General features: G+C 47.0%; 1 protein-coding gene across 2 annotated transcripts in view; it reads right to left on the bottom strand.

Annotated features, from left to right (window-relative positions):
• Positions 1 to 20,035, bottom strand: part of LOC143997540 (uncharacterized) — a 306,212-nt gene that overhangs the window by 285,452 nt on the left and 725 nt on the right. The window lies entirely within an intron of this gene.

The raw sequence follows: 20,035 nt of genomic DNA, 5'->3' as shown, positions 1-20,035 counted from the left end.
GGTGACAGGGAACATAAAGGTTTGCTCATTGCAGACAGACAATAACTTCTCTCCCTAATCTATATGCCATACTACAACCATTTTTTGGAGATCTCAGGCTTTAAAATGAATCACAGCAAATCTAGGGCATTAAACCTTTCACTGCCGAATTCCATAAAAAAAAAAAAAAAAAAAAAAAAAAAACACTGGAACAATCCCATCAATTCATATGGGAACCATAAGCTCTTCCATACCTAGGAATACGATTGACATCCTTTATGCAGACCTTATTAGAGGTCGGCAGATATATCGGCCGATATTTGCCGTTTTTTAATTAATCGGCATCGGACGATTGTGCTGATAAAAAGGCTGATTTAGAACAGCATGACTTGGAAAGACTTCTGTAATAGAAGTCAGTGCAAGTTGCCTGAGTCGTCATAGAAACGACTTTCCTCCTCTCTGGGCAGTCTGCCAAGAAAAGAACAAAAAGATACAATGTTTACACTTGAATGAATTAAATCATCTCAGTGTGCAGAAGTTCTCAGTTTAACCATTTAAAGACTAAATCTTTTCTGACACTTGTTGCTTACAAGTAAAAATCCTGTTTTTTCTGCCAGAAAATCACTTATGCAGGCCATACACGGTCGAATTTCGAACGAATTTTCTTTTCAAAATCAGAAAATTCGTTTTTTTTGTGATCCGATGATGCCACCATTGATTTTCGAAATTCGGCCGACCAAGCCTTCAATTTCACCTCATGTTGCTACAGAAAAGAATTTTCTTGGCTGGGAATCTTCTTTTCTCTCCGTACATTTTCTTTTATCTCCGTACATTTTCTTACGTTTCTCGCACGATTCTCCCATCATTGATTAGAAAATCGTTCGTTTTTCTAAAAATTTCCAACATGTCCGATTCCTCAAATTTTATTTCTGCACGAAAATCGGCTGTTGCTGCAGCCCACTAATGGTGCGAAATTCATACGAAAATTCTTAGATACGATTTTCGAAAGAAAATTCTTTCGAAATTCGAACCGTGTATGGCCGGCATTAGACCCCCCAAAAATTATATATATATATATATATATATATATTTTTTTTTTAGCAGAGATCCTAGGAAATAAAATAGCGGTTGTTGCAATATTTTATGCCACACGGCATTTGCACAGAGCTCTTTCAAATGCATTTTTTTGGGAAAAAAAATACACCATTTAAAAAAAAAAAAGTTAGCCCATTTTTTTTTTTTTGTCCAAAAGTTTTGACTACCTGTTTTTATTTAATATATAGTTTTTTTTTTAAATCATACATACAAGTAAACTGATTGGAGGTTTGTTTTGTTTAATAAATGTTTAAATGTAAGAAATTTTCTGTATCACTTATGAAGGCCGCATTCACACTGGAGCGGGCAGGCGTTGATGGTAAAACGCTGCATGTTTTAGCGGCTCTTTACCATCATTTTAGCGGCGCTATTTGGCTGCTAGTGGGGCACATAAAACCCAGCTAGCGGCCGAGGAAGAGGTTAAATGCGCCCGTGAAGCACCGCTGCCAAATTGCATTGCATGCGCTTCGGCAGTGGTGCCCATTCATATCAATGGGCAGGAGTGGTGGAGGAGCGGTATACACCACTCCAAACGTGCTGCTTGCAGGACTTTTTTTAAGATCCTGCCAGCACATCACCTTAGTGCCCGTTCACACTACCGCGACTTGTCAGGCGACTTAGTCGCCCGACATGTCTCGCCCTGTTCTGTACTATGGAACCGTTCTAATAGGAGCGACTCTAGTCGCTCCGACTTAGAAAAAGGTTCCCGTACTATTTTTGGGGCGACTTCAGGCGACTTGCATTGACTTCTATACAGTCGTCGTTTTGCAAGTCGCTGCTGAAGTCGTGTGCAGGTCGCATCTGAGTCGCGCTGCAAGTCGTGTCGCCCCTGTGTGAAAGCACTCTGTCTTTCACACAGACTGCAGGGGAGCCGTTTTGCAGGCACTTTACAGGCGCTATTTTTAGCCCAAAAGCGCCTGAAAAATTTCCTAGTGGGAAAGGTGTGTTAGATTTTACGAGAGGGGGGGATTGGAAAAAAAAATAAATAAATAAATAAAAAATCGGCATCATATATCGGCCGCCATGATTTCTAAATATCGGCATCGGCCAGAGAAAAACCCATATCGGTCGACCTCTAGATCTTATATAAGCACAATTGCCCGGCCCTGTCTAAAAGGCTGATGGAGGATCTAGCAAGATGGCAGATCCACCCCCCATCGTGGTTTGGCAGACTACACTTGATAAAAATGAATGTTCTACCAAGAGTTCTATACTTGTTCCGTACATTACCAGTGTCTCTGGTCCACTCAAAAAAAAAAAAAAAAACTGTCCAGTTTATATGGGTGACAAGAGGCCTAGGGTGAACAAAGGTACAATGTATATTCCAAAACAGAAGGGGGGGACTGGGCCTACCCGTCCTGCAGAAGTACTTTAATGCAGCTCAGCTGGCCCAACTTACGAAGCTTTACTCCCAACAATCCCAAAGATATGGATGTCTATGGAATCATATTCCTGCCACCCTATTCCAATATCACACTTGATGTGGTTAACAATGAAGGAAAGGTAATTTATATATTGTGCCCTACTCTTTCCTTCTCCTTGGAGATATGGGATAGACTCAAGAACCCACAAATTCAGATCTCCCCATAATCCTTTAGCATCTCTTTTAAGGAACATAGAATTCACCCGGGCCTCTTACCCTCTGCATTTGAATGGTGGACCAATAAAGGACCGATAAGGATTGAAGACCTTTGCGACCATAGAGGTATACTAACTGAAAGGAACTTGATAGATAAATATCAAATGTCACCTACCGAGCATTATAGATTAACCCAAATACACCATTTTATACGAACTTTGGCACAAAAGGGTGACTTAGCAACAATGACCCCCATGGAAAATATATGCAGACAGTATGATAAGCTCAGAAGGTCATATATCTGCTATATATATGGTATTAACATATATTAATGTAAAATTTAGTTATACGACTTTATGGGAACAGGATCTCCAAGAGGCCTTAGATCTCGAAGAATGATAACAAGAGCAGCATCTCGCTCCCTTATCAATACCTCGATTATTGAGGCCAACTATAAGGTTTTGTTAAGATGGTATATGGTACCGGCCAGATTGGCCACTTTTGTGCCTGGAGCCACCCGGATTGCTTTCGATTATGCGGGCAGCTTACCATATTTGGTGGACGTGCCCCAAGGTCAGGAGATTCTGGATCAGGGTCTACAACTTTATTTACACCCTCACCCAGATTAACCTGCTGAAAGCCGCAAAACACGCACACCTGGGTGGCAAGGTAGCCGAGGCCCCCAAAGACAGAGGAAGGCTTTTCACCTTCATATTTATACCAGCTAAAATCATGATAGCCAGAAATTAGAGGTCTGCGGTCCTACCATTTGATCAACTTAAACATAAGCTATCATGGATTATGCTAAATGAAAGACTTACGGCAATAGTTCAGGATAAAATGAAAAAGTTTAATATAGTATGGGACCCATGGATCAGATATTTGACAAACGCCCCTCGGACCCTACCGGAAGGACCCTTCTTAAACGAACTATGCGATGTGGAGCCCCCCCCCTCTTTTCCCAATTTAATTTTCACTATTTCTACTCTACCCCTCGCTTCACTTAGTTAATGACCAATAACTTCCCTGTTATCGACAAGTTAAAGTTGTCAATGACTGGGGGGGCCTCACACCTGTGGCCTGGGAGCCAGTAGCCCCCATTGTTAGGCAGCGGATCAATAAACTCACGGATCAGATCATTTTTCGGACCAGCAAATAATAAATTGAATTTGCAACACTGAAAATTCCACCACCATATAGTCCCCACTGTAATATTGGCAGAGCACTGGCAGGGTATGGCAGAGCACTGAGGGATGGCTGTGACTGCACTTGTCACAGAGCAGCGCTGTGGGCTCTACAGGTACAGCCCACAGCGCTGCTGCCACCCGATCTCTCCCCTCCACTGTACAGATCTGTGCATAGAGGGGAGAGAGGAACCAGCGTCATCATGACACCGGTTTGTTTACAAGTGAGCGCTCCATCATTTGACAGAGCGATCACACTGTAAACGCAGACGGGTACACCAAGATGGCCGCCGCTTTGGAACTAGGCCAAAGCCGCGGCCTTTCCTAAGGCCGAGACCGCGGAGCCCGTTTGGATCACGGATCCGTGATGATCCATTGCACCCCTACTGTTAGGGAATAAGGCCAGCGACAGAATTATAGGATGGAGCCTTTCTCGGGCCAGAGGCTAGGCAAGGACGAGTATGGCAGCGAAGGCCACAAAGTTAAATATGCTTACCTTACTGCAGGTTTAAAAACTGTGGCTGTACACTACCGAACAGTGGAAAATGAAAGCAAAACTGGCGATTGTTGACACTTTAGATGGATTTCCTATGCAAGTATGTATACAATATAATAAACCACCGTGTAATACCCAAAGAAATGTCAAGAACTGTGTGCTTTGTATTCTGAAAACTTTAATAAAAATTATTGAAACATAATAGCCATTCAATCCCTTTTGTGTCAACTTGTGTGCATGTTATCAGGCCAAAAGCACCAGGGTATGTACACTTTTGATCAGGGTCATTTGGGTAGTTTGTGTTGTCATTATGTTTTTAAAAAAAGTAAACAGTTGATAATAAATAGGTTCAGCCAAACACTAACCATGAGTGAAAAATATTTTTGTGTTATTTATATTCTCTAAAAAATGGCCAAGAAATCATAAATTCTACCAGGGTATGGAAACCACAATTGTACATTTCTTTAGATTTAGCGGTGCGGAGTACTAAGGAAAATGGTGATGTTGTATTTGTATTTGTTTTCGTGCACACTCAGTGGTGCTGGTTTATTTTTGTGTTCTTTTTAACCACTTAAGCTCAGGAATGACCAAGCCATTTTTTTTCTATTCTGCACTGCGCTACTTTAAAAGCAGTAGTATACCAGTGTGTAGTGATTTTTTTTCCCTTTTGGAACCTGCAAGATAAAAAAGGCATAATGTGCTAGTAAGAATCACATACTAGCGCATGATTTGAAACTTGCCTTAGCACAAAGCCCTTGCAGTGGCACACTGTAACCACTGACAAGGCTTCCATCTTCACCCGTCTTCCTTCCAGGTTCACAGATTCCGGCTGTGTGATGGATGATGTCACTACCGCGCATGCGTGCTGAAAAATCTTTTATTTTTTTACTAGTAATGGTGGAAATCAGCAACTTATAACAGGGCTGCAATAGTGTGGCAGATAATCGGATACTGGGTGGAACTAGCTAACTGCCACTGACATTACAGTGCTAACAATATGCACTGTCACTGTATTAATGACAAAGGGCAGGAAGGAATTAACATCTAGGGAGTTTAAGGGGTTAAATAAGTGTTTTATATGTGTAAAAGTGTGCTACTTTTACTGGGGGATCTAGTCGTTTTCATTCCCTGCTTAGCAGAGAAAGAAAAAGAAACGGGATTCCCTGTCACTGAACACAGCTCTGTGGCGTTTACATTCACAGAGCTGTGTTTAGGCAAGATCAAAACTGATCAGCCGAGCACAGCTGTGTCTGGAAGGGCAAGAAAATGTAAAATTGTACAAAATTACCATAATTTTCCTTTCCCGACACCAATACAAAGCAGCATACATATGAAATAGCTCCGTCCCTATAGCCAACCACAGGACCTGTTTAGCACTATAAAGGTCTGACAGAGCTAACTCCCCCATTCTCTATATAAAAAGCACAAAGATCAGAGGGAGGGTTCGTATGCTGCCATGTATTGGCGTCAGGAAAAGGAAAATTACGGTAAGTATTTGATACAAATTCCATTTTCCTAAAGCCAACATGGCAGCATACATATGATAAATAATGAGATTTTGAGAAGGAGGGATTAATGCTGCAAACTTAGTCTTTATTTCACAATAGACTTAGAAGCTTGGATAGTTTTCCTCCCAAAATCTACTGTAGTAAGAGCTGCTGTTGTGTTTTAAGAACGTATTATGTGATGACCATCTAGCCGCTTTGCAGACTGTCTCCAGAGACACTCCTGCCCATGAAGACATCGCCCTGGTTGAGTGAGCTCCAACTACTTCCCGAAGGATCCTTCCTGGCCGCTCTATATGCCTGGTGAATAGTTTTTACTATTCAGGCCGAGATGGTTCTGGCCGAGGCCTCTTTCCCTTTATATTTTCCAGAAGGTATTGTGAAAAATCTGTCAGAAAGTCTGAATGAAGAAGTAGCGTGGAAACAGGCTTTGAGGACTTTTGGAATGTCCATCTCGTGCAGATCAGCATCCGATTCTGCTGGGAGGGCTGAAAGCACCCATTCACTGGAGAGATGAAAGATCAACGACACTTTTGGGACAAAGTGATCCAATGGTCCCAGCATAACCATGTCTGGGAAGAATATGGAATAAAAGTTCAGCTGCCCTCAATTCTTGGGAGTTCCGACACCCTTCCCCCTGAAGTTATGGCCATTAGGAAAGTCAGTCTTCTATCGGAGCACAAGGAGGGTTTGCTAGAAAATTGAGAATTACTGCCAGTTCCCATTGAGGGAACTCATTTCTTTTGGGAGGACATAGTCTAAGTACCGCTCCACCAGCAGGTTTGCTGCCCATTTCTTTTTGGTAAAAGCCGAGATGGCTGAAACTTGCACCTTAAGCTAACTTAAAGTGGTTGTAAACCCTTACAAACCACTTTGACCTACAGGTAGGTCCAAGAAATATCTCCTAAACCTACACGGTTTAGGAAATATTTGGCGAAAGACAGGCACCGCTGTCTATGGCGCATGTGCCATAGACAGCGGCGCGCAGGCGCACTGAGTGCGCCGCTGTCAACGCCGGTATGCCGCGAGTGGCGGCTCCAGTGCGCATGCGCGGGAGCGACGTCATCGCGGCTTCGCCGAATGACAGCAGCGGAGCAGCAAGACCCACCAAGAAGATGGATGCTCTGAACTACAGGGGACAGCGGTAACTTCGCTGGCTCCTGTGTCAGGTAAGTGACACATAATGGACTACTATGCGATGCATATTAGCCCATTATGCTTTACCTTTGCAGGGAATCAAAGAGGAAGTAAATTCATCAGGGTTTACTTTCTCTTTAAGCCTGATTCCCAAGCCAATCCGGATTGCAGGAAAGACAGGATTTGAGATGCAGTCGGGTCACTAGGGTCAAACCGACGTCCAACTGCAAAGCTTGTAAAACCTATTCCATTGGTTGACCCCTTTCTGGAGCACTGTAAAGTTCTAATAACCTCTGGAGAACATCCAAAACTTCTAATCCCTGCCTTTCAATCTCCAGGCCGCTAAGGCCAGTCATGATGGTTGCAGATGCAAGATATCTACTTGCGACTGGAGAGGAGTAATCACTGGTGGAGTGATAGGTGGGCACACGCTGAGATCCATTGCCAGAGAACCATGGGCTGCGAGGCCAGTAAGATAATACTGTGATGACTGAAGGCATAGGCCAGTTGCGCAACCCAAGGGTGGGTCAAGGCATCCATTTACTCCGCTAATGGATGAGAGTGGCGTGATAGGAACCAGCTCACCGTGCAGTTGGTTGACGAGGCAAAAAAAGATCCAGTTGTGGACACCCCCACTCGTGGATGATCTGTATGAACACTTCGGGGGGAAGGGACCATTCGTTGGGATTCTTAAAAATTGTCTGGATAGGCAATCTGATTCCAAGTTCTGACAGCCTGGAAGATATATGGCCCTCAAATCTGGGAGATATTGTGCAAATGTCATGGTCGGTTCCACCCCTCTAAAGAGGGTTTGGCTTTGTGTCTCGCCTTGTTGCTGTATATAGGACACTGCTACTATGTTGTCCAGATGGAGCAGGATTGGGCGACCCTGTGTGTGAGGCAGCAAGGTGGCCAACGCCATGAATGCTGTCGAAGTTCCAAAATATTGGAAACTAAGCCCCAAGTGGGAAATTCCCCTCTGCCCTGGATCTTGAGTTGTTCGCAGGTGGTGCCCCACCCTGCTGCGCTGGCATCTGTGTTAACAGTGATCCATGGCTGCGGCCATAATGGATGATGCTATTAAGCGTTTGTTATGTCTACTACCAGAGACTCTGGCACATCTGGCTGCTAATCCTAGACCAGTGTTTCTTAAATCCAGTCCTCAGGCCCCCCCAACAGGTCATGTTTTCAGGTTTTCCATTATTTTTCACAGGTGATTTGATCAGTTTCACTGCCTTAGCAATTACCACAGCCGTTTCATCTGAGGGAAATCCTGAAAGCATGACCTGTTGGGGGGGCCTGAGGACTGGATTTGAGAAACACTGTCCTAGACAAACTCTCTTCCATTGCATCAGGAAGCCTTGTTGGAAAATGCTAAGTTTCCAGTGAGCCCAGGGGATCACCGGGATACATGAAGCCATTGTCCACAGAAGATTCATACACTGGGATGCTGACATCACTGGTGCAGCCAATGCCTGTTGGAACGTCTTTCTTGATTTTGGGGAGTTTCTGAAGTGGCAAAGAAATTGTGGCCACCTGGAGTATTGAATTGGGCCCCTAGGTAGACCATATTCTATGCAGGCTCCAGCTGGCTCTGGTAATGCCTGTCCCCCAAAACGCAAATCTGAGGAACTGCTGGTATGACTGAATGATCTGCTGGTAGGCATCCTGCAAGCACACTGAAATCCTCCAGTCTCCTGGTTGAATAACCTGGATTATGGTATGGAGAGACACCATCTTGAGTCTCTCTCTATTTGGATAAATTGATTCAGCCTCGAGGTCATTCGAACAGCCAATAATGGCTTTGTACCACTGTGAACTGAATCCACTGATCTTGGCAGTGGGCTTGCCAGAACTGGGCCTTTTGGGCAGCCTGGCTCCTATCGCCTCCTGGGCGGACCTGGTGTTAAAAGGGCTTCTGGGTATCTGAGGGAGCCACAGGGGCCTTAGCTCTCTGCGATCTTACAAAGGTTGAATGTGTACCCCTCCAAGTCCTTCTGAAGTTCTTGGTACCTGTTTGGCGCTCCTCTGGATGGTTGCCCCTATATCCCTAGAGATTGTAGTCTCCAGTTTTTTGGTCAAACAGTGCCTTCCCATCAAAAGGCAGTTTACAGCAATTCTGCTTTGAGGATGGGTCAGCCACAATGCTCATTTGGCTGTGACTGAGCCGAGCATGGCTCTGGAGAATCAAATGATGTCTATAGCTGCCTCACCTACAAAGTAGAATTTTATCTCATCAAAAGCCTTGATGAATTTTTCTTTTGGCTGCTGGTTTTTGGTCCAAGATCTGCCCCCGCCCTTGCTACGGATGTTAAAGCAATGGCAAGCTTGCAAGCACCACCTGCCAAGAGGTAAAACTTTCTTAGTTCCATGTTAATGCGTCCATCAAGGATATCACAAAAGGAGGAAGAGTCTTCCATTGGAAGTGTCACATTCTTGGCCAGTCTGGTGACTGCCGCATCCAACGTTAGTGGGTTAAAGGAGCCACATCCTCCCCCGTGAGTGGATACAACTTCTGCAATCTATTGGTTTTTCTCCCCCCTCTCCCACTCCTCCTGAAACAGGCCTCTTATTCACACTTGCAGCAGGCTCTGCTATTGCACTGAAAAGCGGTCTGTGCTTAGATCACTTATCAGAGGCATTTGATATCACGTAGAGGGGACAAGTTTTTCCGCTATGCAATTTTCAAAGAGCAATTTGCACGCAATGTTCCAAGATGCATGGGGAGTGGCCCATTCACTTGGCTGCCCTACACCTGCAAAAAGAAGCCCCTGCTCCCATTAAGGAGCGACAAGCTTCGCACAATGTTTTCAGAGGCGCACTCTATATAATCCCTTGGGCTTCCCGCTAGCATCCCTATTGGAAGATTTCACTTTCATTACTTTTTCAGGGACAAGCCAAAATTTGCAATTTTCTGGTAAACAGGAAAAATAGTGAGGGTTAATGTCTAATGGGGACACAGACCGCAAAAAAATTAATAAAAAAAAAAAATACGTGTTCCAATCCATCTCCACGCAAAAAAACAAACGAAAAAAAACACATATATAAAGTGAAGTGAGCAGCCTCAGATGATGATACACAGAGACTAAACAAATCTCCCTACATAAGTTTTACATGTACAGTATATCTGCTGTCTTCAGCTTTATATATTCTTTAGAAAGCTCAGATCGTGTTAAGTGATTTCTCATCCGGTTTAGCACTACAGTGAAGCCTGGCCATACAGCCAAGACAGCTGATTTAAGGAAAAACACACACCCCCTCTCCTCATTGGTGGAGACTTTCAGTTCTGTTAGTTGAATTGTTCAGCATTATGCTAAATTGATTTATAGCATCCTCCCCAACACAAAACTCAGGCTGCTTTTATCGCCCGTGTCAGAGAACTTGTCAGAAGTTCTCATGCTGATAACAGAAAAGCAGAGCAAGAGAAAGCTACGGGACAGTGCTTTGAAGAAAGATAAGAAGACACTGCAGATTAAATTTCATGAATCGGGTTTACATCCACTTTAAGGTGGTTGTAAACCCTTTACAACCACTTTTTACTACAGGTAATGCCGCGTACACTCAAGTCCGCCGGACAATCCCCCCCGTGTGTAGCCTCCGGCATACTTTTTTGACCCGAAAGTACGGCGGACTTAGAATGCCGTGTTGCACTCCAACCTTCCCGCCGGACTCGCATTTCGGCGGACAATCCGGGCGTGTGTATGCCAGTCCGCCGTACTTTTGAAATGAGCGGACTTTTCCCGCCCGGAGAAAAGTCCGCTCATTTCGAGCGGGTCTCCAGGTAGGCTGGGCCCGCGAAGGAGACACCGCTGGCCCCGCCGCCTGGTATGGACTTAAAGGGGAACCCCAACGCCGAAGAAAAAAAAATAAATCAGCGTGGGGGTCCCCCCAAAGTCCACAACAGACCCTTGTCCGAGCACGCTACCCGGCCGGCCAGGAAAGGGGGGCGAGCGAGCGCCCCCCTCCTGAGCCGTACCAGGCCCCCCACCCCAAAGCACCTTGTCCCCATGTTGATGACGACAAGGGCCTCTTCCCGTCAACCCTGGCCGTTGGTTGTCGGGGTCTGCGGGCGTGGGGCTTATCGGAATCCGGGAGCCCCCTTTAATAAGGGGGCCCCCGGATACCGGCCCCCCACCCTATGTGAATGAGTATGGGGTACAATGTACCCCTACCCATTCACCTGTAAAATAAAAGTACAAAAAAAAAACACAACACACGAGATAAAATACTTTATTGCACAGCTCCGGGGGTCTTCCGTCTTCGGGGGTCTTCTCGCCGGACTCCTCCACTATCTTCTTGTAGCTCTTTTGCTAGCGGAGGAGTCCGGCTTTCTTTCTCCGACTTCGGGGGTCTTGTCCCCCTCGTCGGTTCTTCTGCCGGGCCACCGCGCCTTCTTCTAGCTCTTTTACAGGCGGTGGCCCGGTCTTCTGTCGCCGCCGCCTTCCGTTCTTCTCTTCTTCAGATGTTGCCTCGCCGAGTCCTCCGCTCTCAATGACAGAGAACGGGCACGCGGCGACTTATATAGGGACAAGGGGCGGGGTCTTCGGTGGATGTCACATGGGTTCATGTCACATGGTGACCCCGCCCCCTTACGATGTCACAGTCCCGGAGGATGCTGGGACTGTCGCCATGTGACATCAACCCATGTGACATGAACCCATGTGACATGAACCCATGTGACATGAACCCATGTGACATGAACCCATGTGACATCCACCGAAGACCCCGCCCCTTGTCCCTATATAAGTCGCCGCGTGCCCGTTCCCTGTCATTGTGAGCGGAGGACTCGGCGAGGCAACATCTGAAGAAGAAGAAGAAGAAGAAGAGAAGAAGAGAAGAACGGAAGGCGGCGGCGACAGAAGACCGGGCCACCGCCTGTAAAAGAGCTAGAAGAAGGCGCGGTGGCCCGGCAGAAGAACCGAAGAGGGGGACAAGACCCCCGAAGTCGGAAGAAGAGGCCGGCGGCGAGGAAGAAAGCCGGACTTCTCCGCTAGCAAAAAAGATACAAGAAGATAGCGGAGGAATCCGGCGAGAAGACCCCCGAAGACGGAAGACCCCCGGAGCTGTGCAATAAAGTATTTTATCTCGTGTGTTGTGTTTTTTTTGTACTTTTATTTTACAGGTGAATGGGTAGGGGTACATTGTACCCCATACTCATTCACATAGGGTGGGGGGCCGGTATCCGGGGGCCCCCTTATTAAAGGGGGCTCCCGGATTCCGATAAGCCCCCCGCCCGCAGACCCCGACAACCAACGGCCAGGGTTGACGGGAAGAGGCCCTTGTCGTCATCAACATGGGGACAAGGTGCTTTGGGGTGGGGGGCCGCGCTGCCCCCCCCCTTCCCCAAGGCAACCCCCATGTTGAGGGCACGCGGCCTGGTACGGCTCAGGAGGGGGGGCGCTCGCCCCCCCTTTCCTGGCCGGCCGGGTAGCGTGCTCGGACAAGGGTCTGTTGTGGACTTGGGGGGGACCCCCACGCCGATTTTTTTCGGCGTTGGGGTTCCCCTTTAAGTCCATACCAGGCGGCGGGGCCAGCGACGTCTCCTTCGTGGGCCCCGCCTACCTGGAGACCCGCTCGAAATGAGCGGACTTTCCTCCGTGTGTGTGGGCGAGTCCGTTCATTTCAAAAGTAGGGTGGATAGTACGGCGGACTTAGTACGCCGTATTAGTCCGCTGAAAAAGTGCCGTGTGTGGGCAAGTAGCCCGTTCGGAAAGTCAGACGGACAGTCTGGCGGGAAGTCCGCCAGACTAAGTACGTCAGACAGACGGCTACGTGTGTACGCGGCTTAAGGCTACAATAAGGCTTACCTGTAGCTACCCTGGATATCTCCCAAACATCCCCTGTATGAGCATGTGCCGACGTCATCAGCACATGTGCACTCAAGCAATGGCACGAACTGTTTCAGCTATTGTGCCATTACCAGCAGCTTTCCCACACATGCGCGGGAGTGACATCATCACGGTTCCAGACAATTTTACCCCCTTCCTGACCAGAGCACATTTTACAATTTGGCACTGTGTCGCTTTAACTGACAACTGCGCGATCGTTAGATGCCGTACCCAAACAAGATTTGCGTCCTTTTTTTCCCCACAAATAGAGCTTTCGTTTGGTGGTATTTGATCATCTCTGCAGGTTTTATTTTTTGTGCTATAAACAAAAAAATGACCAGTTACACTTACCGGTAATGGCTTTTCTAGGAAATCTTCCAGGACGGCACACCTGAGAGATGACTGGTCCACCTGACAGGAAGCACAATCAACAACAAGTTTAAAAGTCCCCACCCCTCCCTCAGACCCTCAGTTATGGTAAAGAAAAGCCCACACCGGTGTCAGAGGGAACATTCTGTGAGGAATCAATATACCACACCAATAAAACAAGGGTAGGGAAGTAGGCCTGCCGTCCTGGAAGATTTCCTAGAAAAGCCGTTACCGGTAAGTTTAACTGGTCATTTTCTCCAGTCATCTTCCAGGACGGCACACCTGAGACGATAAGCAAGAAGTTCAGGCCTACCTTTAGGGAGGGACAACCGCTTGTAGGACCTTCCTGACAAATGCCAAATCCTGAGGGGACAACAGCTCCACTCTGTAGTGCCTCAGAAAGGTTCTATGGCTCGTCCATGTTGCTGCTCTGCAGATCTGGTCGATTGAGGCGCCTGCCCTTTCTGCCCAGGAGGTCGCCAGAGATCTGGTAGAATGCGCCTTAAGGCGGGTTGGTACTGGTTTACCTGCCTGCCTATAAGCAAGATATGGTTTGTCTAACCCATCTAGCCATCGTTGTCTTAGAAGCTTGTAGACCCTTTCTCTTCCCTGAGAAGGTGATCAATAAGTGACTGGATCTCCTAAACTCTTTCACTCTTTCCAAATAGACTAGGAGACAACGCCTAACATCTAAGGAATGGAACCTTCCTCTTCCTTATTCTTGGGATTCTGGCAAAAAGACGGGAGAATAATCTCCTGTGATCTGTGAAATAATGAAGCCACCTTTGGCAAATAAAGAGGATCCTGAGTGAGGATTACCCTATCCTCCAGGATGCGCAAAAACGGCTCTTTAATCGAAAGAGCCTGTATATCACCCACCCTTCTAGCCGTAGTGATAGCCAGAAGGAAGGCCAGCTTAAATGATAAAAGTTTAACAGAAATTTGAGCCACCGGCTCAAAAGGCCCCTTTGTTAGGGCATCTAATACCAGGGACAGGTCCCATGGAGGGCAACTGACTGACCTAACTGGAACTACCCTTTCCCTGGCTAACCAAAATCTTTTTATCAGCGGCTCCTGTCCTAGCTTCCTATCAAAAAACACGGACAGGGCTGCCACCTGGACCTTGAGGGTGCTAACTGCCAAAAGCTGGTCCACCCCCTCTTGAAGAAAGTCTAGGATGGTAGGTATCATCTGGAGAGCCCCCTCCTTAGACTGCAGCCAATGGGAGAAAACTTTCCAGACCTTTGCATAAACTTTTCTGGTGACGCCTTTCCTGCTGAGGAGAAGAGTGTCTATCACTCTCTCCGAACAGCCCCTGTCGCTGAGTATTTCCCTCTCAATAGCCATGCTGTCAGAGAGAGACGTCCCGGGTCGGGGTGAAAGATTGGACCCTGACTGAGCAGGTCTCGTTGCACCGGCAGATGCAGCGGGGGAGCTACCGAGAGACTCTGAATGGTGGGAAACCAAACCCTCTTGGGCCACCAGGGTGCTATCAGCACCAGGTCTGTCCTTGAGTAGGTTAACTTCTGTAGGACTCTGGGAAGGAGTACCAGTGGGGGAAAGGCATAAGCCAGCCTGAAATCCCACACCTGTACCAGAGCGTCTAAGCCTTCTGCTTCTTGATCCTTGTAAAGGGAGAAAAACCTGAGGACCTTCGCATTCCCCCGGGAAGCGAACAAATCTATTTCTGGCTTGCCAAAATGTCTGCACACCAGGAAGATTTCTTTGCTCAATCCCCATTCCCCCTGAAGGATGGGCTGTCTGCTTAGGAAATCTGCCTGCAGATTGAGTGAGCCTTTTATATGAATCGCTGAGAGTGAAAGGACCTTCCTTTCTGCTTCCCCAAGGATTTGCTGTGCTAACTGCTTTAGTTTGTCCGACCTTGTCCCCCCTTGGTGGTTTAGGTATGCAACCGTGACCAGGTTGTCTGAGAGGACCTGAACCTCTCTGTCCTGCAGCTGCTCTTGGAAATAGTCTAGGGCTTTGCCTACTGCCAGAAGCTCCCTGAAATTGGAAGATTCCCTGGCTTGGCTGTGGTTCCAGGACCCCTGGGTATATCGGTCTCCCAGATGAGCCCCCCAACCCCAAGCGCTGGCGTCCGTGGTCAAGACCAATGGGTTTACCTGTGACCAGGGGCGACCTTTCAACAAATTGTGTGGGTCGAGCCACCACCGCAGAGAGAGAGAGACCTCCTCTGTGAGGGATACTCTGTTCTCTAATGTTTCTCTTTTTCCTCCCCATGAGGCAAGCAGGAAAGTCTGAAGCTGCCGAGAATGGAGTTGTGCCCAGGTTACTGCCGGTATGCAGGCGGTCATGAGACCCAACAGTCTCATTATATATCTCAGAGAGGCTTCTCCTCTTTCGAGAAGAGTGACAACCGCATTCTGGACCTTCACTACCTTCTCTGTTGGTAAGAATACCTTCTGTGCCTGCGAGTCTAACAGGTAGCCTAGGTATAGTTTGGACTGAGATGGTGTCAGTGAGGACTTCTCCCGACTGACCATCCAGCCCAAGGTCTCCAGAGTCTCTAACACGATGTCTCTGTCTATCACTGCTTGCCTCTGATCCACACTGTAGATCAGCAAGTCGTCCAGGTAGGGTATTAACCCTATCCCCTGCAGGTGTAGGTATGCTACGACTTCGGCCATCACCTTTGTGAATACCCTTGGGCTTGCCACCAGCCCAAAGGGAAGAGCTCTGAACTGCCAGTGTTGTACCTTCTGCTGTATGCAAACTGCGAAGCGTAGGTACTTCTGGTGCTCGGGAGCAATGGGTACGTGTAGATATGTGTCTTTTAGGTCCAGAGTGACCATAAAAACTCCTTTCTGAAGATGTTTTCTTACTGAGTAAATACTCTCCATCCTGAACTTCTTGTGAAGTAAGTAACGGTTGAGTCTTCTCAAATTTATTATCAACCGAAACCTGCCTGAGGGTTTTGGAACTACAAATACGTGTGAGTAAAAACCCCGGGCTAACTGACTGGCTGGTACTGGAGCAATAACCCCTTGCTCTGCCAGCACCTTTAAATTTCTCAGTAACCCTTCTGCCTTGGTTGGGTCCCTGGGAGGAAAGGTAATCAGAAACTCCTGTGGGGGTAGACTTTGAAATTCCAGTCTGTACCCCACTTCTAAGAGATTTAAAATATATGGACTCTGCGTAATCCTTTTCCACTGGGGAAGGAAGTCGCTGAGTCTTGCGCCTACCTTTACGGTGGCGTCATTTGCCTTCTTTCTGAGAGGCTCCGGAACCGGAAAAAAGAATTGCACTTTTTTCTTTCCCCTTTTCCCAGGTTCCACTTCTTCCTCTGTTCAACTTTCCCTTTATGATGAGTCTTTGAGTAGGGGCCTCGAAAAAATTTCTTACCCCTTTCCTTCTTGGGCCTCACCGGGAACTTCTTTCCCTTTTCAGTAGATCGGGACAAAACCTGATCTAGGCCTGACCCAAAGAGCAGGGAACCCTCAAAGGGAATGCCGCATAAGCGAGACTTGGAAGTAAAATCTCCATCCCAGGTCTTTACCCATAGGGCCCTCCTGGCGGAGTTTAAAAGTGCTGCTGCCTTAGCTGTGGTCCTAACAGTCTCCACCACTGCATCTGCCACATATGCTACCGCTCGACTGATTACCTCCAGCGAGTCTACGATTTCTTTAGACTCCCTACCCCGGGAGACGTGATCCATTAATTTGCCAAGCCAGGTGTCTGCATTCCTGGCTACACAGGCAGAAGCTAGAGCCGATGCCATTGCTGCCGCATTCGCCTCCCAGGCCCTTTTGAGTAAAGTCTCAGACTTTCTATCCATCTGATCCTGGATATTTCCAGAATCTTCAAAGGATAAATCGGACCTCTTAGACACCTGCGCTAGGGCTGCATCCAAACGAGGAGTTTTAAAAAACTTTTCCTCCTCCTCATCCTTAAAGGGACACCTTCTTTTCCAAGCTTTCAGTTTGAGGAGCTTACGTTCAGGTTCCTTCCATTCTCTGAGGATTATCTTCTCCAGAGACTGGTGGATGGGAAAGGTTGTGGTCTGCAACCTTCCTAGGCCTCTATATACTTTGTCCTGCGCTGAGACCTGAGCAGAGGGGACCTGGATATCTTCTGAGGTGTAAATGGCTTTTAATAGGCCTTCCATGTCCTCACTCGAGAACAAAAGTCCCCCAAGTTTAGCCTCCCCCTGGCTATCCTGGTCTGAATCTTCCTCCCCAGAACTAAAATCTGGGACCTGGCCTTCCTCCACCTCAGACAATAGGGAGACTTGGCCCTGGGAACTTTCCGCATAGGATGTGGAAAAATTTTCTTGTGAATGAGGAGTCTCTCTCTCTGATGGACCCTCATCCAAACTTTTCACTAGAGTAGATTGAAAAGATTGAAGGGTGGCCAACATTTCTGCCTGTAAGGCCCTACATTCCTTCACGACCTGAGCGGTCTCCTTGCCTGCGAGTTTAAAGATACATCTATCGCAGAAAGGCTTGGTGTGGTCTTGTGCTAACTTAGAATTACAATAACCACAACGCCTAGACTTTGAGGTAGCCTTTCCCTTAGACCTAGAGGCTGACCCCTGGGCAGAGCCTTCAGTCCCCCCTGTGGCGACCTCAATGGCTGTCTGCTCAGACGGACCTTCCACTTCCATGGCGATTTAGCTGCCCTGCAGGATCGCTGGAGAAAGTGCAATCTTGAGCGTCACCCTGTTTGCCTTAGAGATGCTGCCAACATAAAGCGCTTCACCAGAAAGAAGTCTGGGTGCTTCGCACCGCACCCTCTACTGTTTAAATAGAGCGCCGATCGGCGCCATCTTTGGGAGGTCCGTCGCCCGGAAATGACGTACGGCCTCTTCCGGTCCTGCGCCGTGATGCTGGAACGCACGAGGTGCGTCCAGCCACCACAGGAAACGCCAGGCCTCCGGAAACTCGATACCCGGAAGTGACGCCTCTGAACTTCCGGACATGCGCCGTAGTGCTGGAACGCACGCCAACCGCGTTCCGCACTGCGGAAGAATGCAGCTCACCTCACTCCACCAACGAAACCATTTCAAGGTAGGCAAAGGCATGAATGGGGAGCAGCACTACTGGGACAACTCCCCTGTCCCACGAGGCTGCAATAAGGCTTCTCTAAAGAGACCTTGAGTGAGGTTTTACTATCTCCCCCAGGTCCTCTGGGAATTACAAGGGAACATCGCAGACCCTGTCTGCTAAGCCCCAGGAAAAGATAAACCTCACAGGAAAAAACGGGGTCCCAGACCCCACAAAAAAAAAAAAAAAAAAAAAAAAAAAAAACTTGGTTTCGCTGCCATCCTGTGGGAAACACAATCAAGAACTGAGGGTCTGAGGGAGGGGTGGGGACTTTTAAACTTGTTGTTGATTGTGTTTCCTGTCAGGTGGACCAGTCATCTCTCAGGTGTGCCGTCCTGGAAGATAACTGGAGAAAAAAAAATATTTTTTTACTATAATAAATAACCCCAATTTAAAAAAATAAAATGTCATCAGTTTAAACCAATATATATTCTTCTACATATTTTTGGTAAAAAAATAAAGTAAAATAAATAATCGCCATAAGCGTATATTGATTGGTTTGCGCAAAAGTTATAGCATCTATAAACTATGGGAAAGATTTATGCCATTTTTGTTATTTTTTTTACTAGTAATTTTTAGCGGTACTGCGACATTGTGACAGACAGATCGGACACTTTTGACACTTTTTTGGGACCAATGACAATTATACAGCAATCAGTGCTATAAAAATGCACCGATTACTGTGTAAATGTCACTAGCAGGGAAAGGGTTAACACTAGGGGGCGAACAAGGGTTTACTAACTAACACTAACAGTGTGTTCTAACTGCGTGGGGATGGGAGTGACTAGGAGGAGACATTGTTTTTCTTACTTAGTAGGAACAAACTAGATGGCTCCTCTCCTCTGACAGCAAAGGGATTTGTATGTTTACACACACAAATCCCTGTGCTGGCAATCGTGCCTACTGGCCAAATGCAGCAGGCGCGAGCCCTCTCGTGGCCAAAAAAGGGTAGAATGTACCTGTACAGGGTTTCACTCAGGAAAGCCATTCTGCCGCAGTAAATGTGCGCAAGCTGGTCGGGAACCAGTTAATGGATCAAAAATGTATATTGAAAAACACAAAATGCACCTGGAATATGCAAACTGCAAAGGCGTGAACCAGGCCCAAAGTCAATTTACAGAAAAAGAAAAAAAAAAAAAATACTATTTATCTTACGATGCATGCAGTTGATATTTTAAAAATGTATACAATAACAAATAAGGGGAACTCTGCATTGGCCAGAAAGGTCCAATTCATACTAATGTGGTGACCGGCATTTTTCCCGCACTGTTTTCTGTGAATTCTGTTCACAATGAAATGCAGTCCAGAGCTGTACTGCAATGATCTGCAATAAAATGCAGACGCTCTATAGTTTTTTGCAGTGCACTAGGACAGGATCCCATGTCATGGTACAGCAGTACAGCATACCATGCTGCTGTGTGATGACATGAAGCCTAGGTTCACATTGACGTGATTTGGCAAACCGACAGAAACTGCAGGCAATGGCACCTTCCGAATCGGTGTGGCACTGCATCGATTTCCAAAAGTAGCTTCTGTACTACTTTTGTCGATGTTGGGGTGCGATTTGCATAGACATCAGTGCAGGAACCCACACAGATGTCTCTGAAACCGCCACCGCCGCCCCCCGAAGTCGGACTGACATGCGGGAGTGAAATCACACTGTCGGCGTTAACCTAGGATTAATGTCACTTTTGTATACATTAAAGTGGAGTGTAAAATAAGATAGAATAAAAAAAATAGTGAGCTGTGTGATGCACTGAATGGTGCACCACCTCACCCTCTACTGCTGGATCACTGCAG

Source organism: Lithobates pipiens, unplaced genomic scaffold, assembly GCF_037356315.1.
Source record: "Lithobates pipiens isolate NorthernLeopardFrog02 unplaced genomic scaffold, aLitPip1_a1.2 Scaffold_19, whole genome shotgun sequence".
Taxonomy (NCBI): Eukaryota; Metazoa; Chordata; class Amphibia; order Anura; family Ranidae; genus Lithobates; species Lithobates pipiens.
This window is presented reverse-complemented; position numbering and strand designations above follow the sequence as displayed.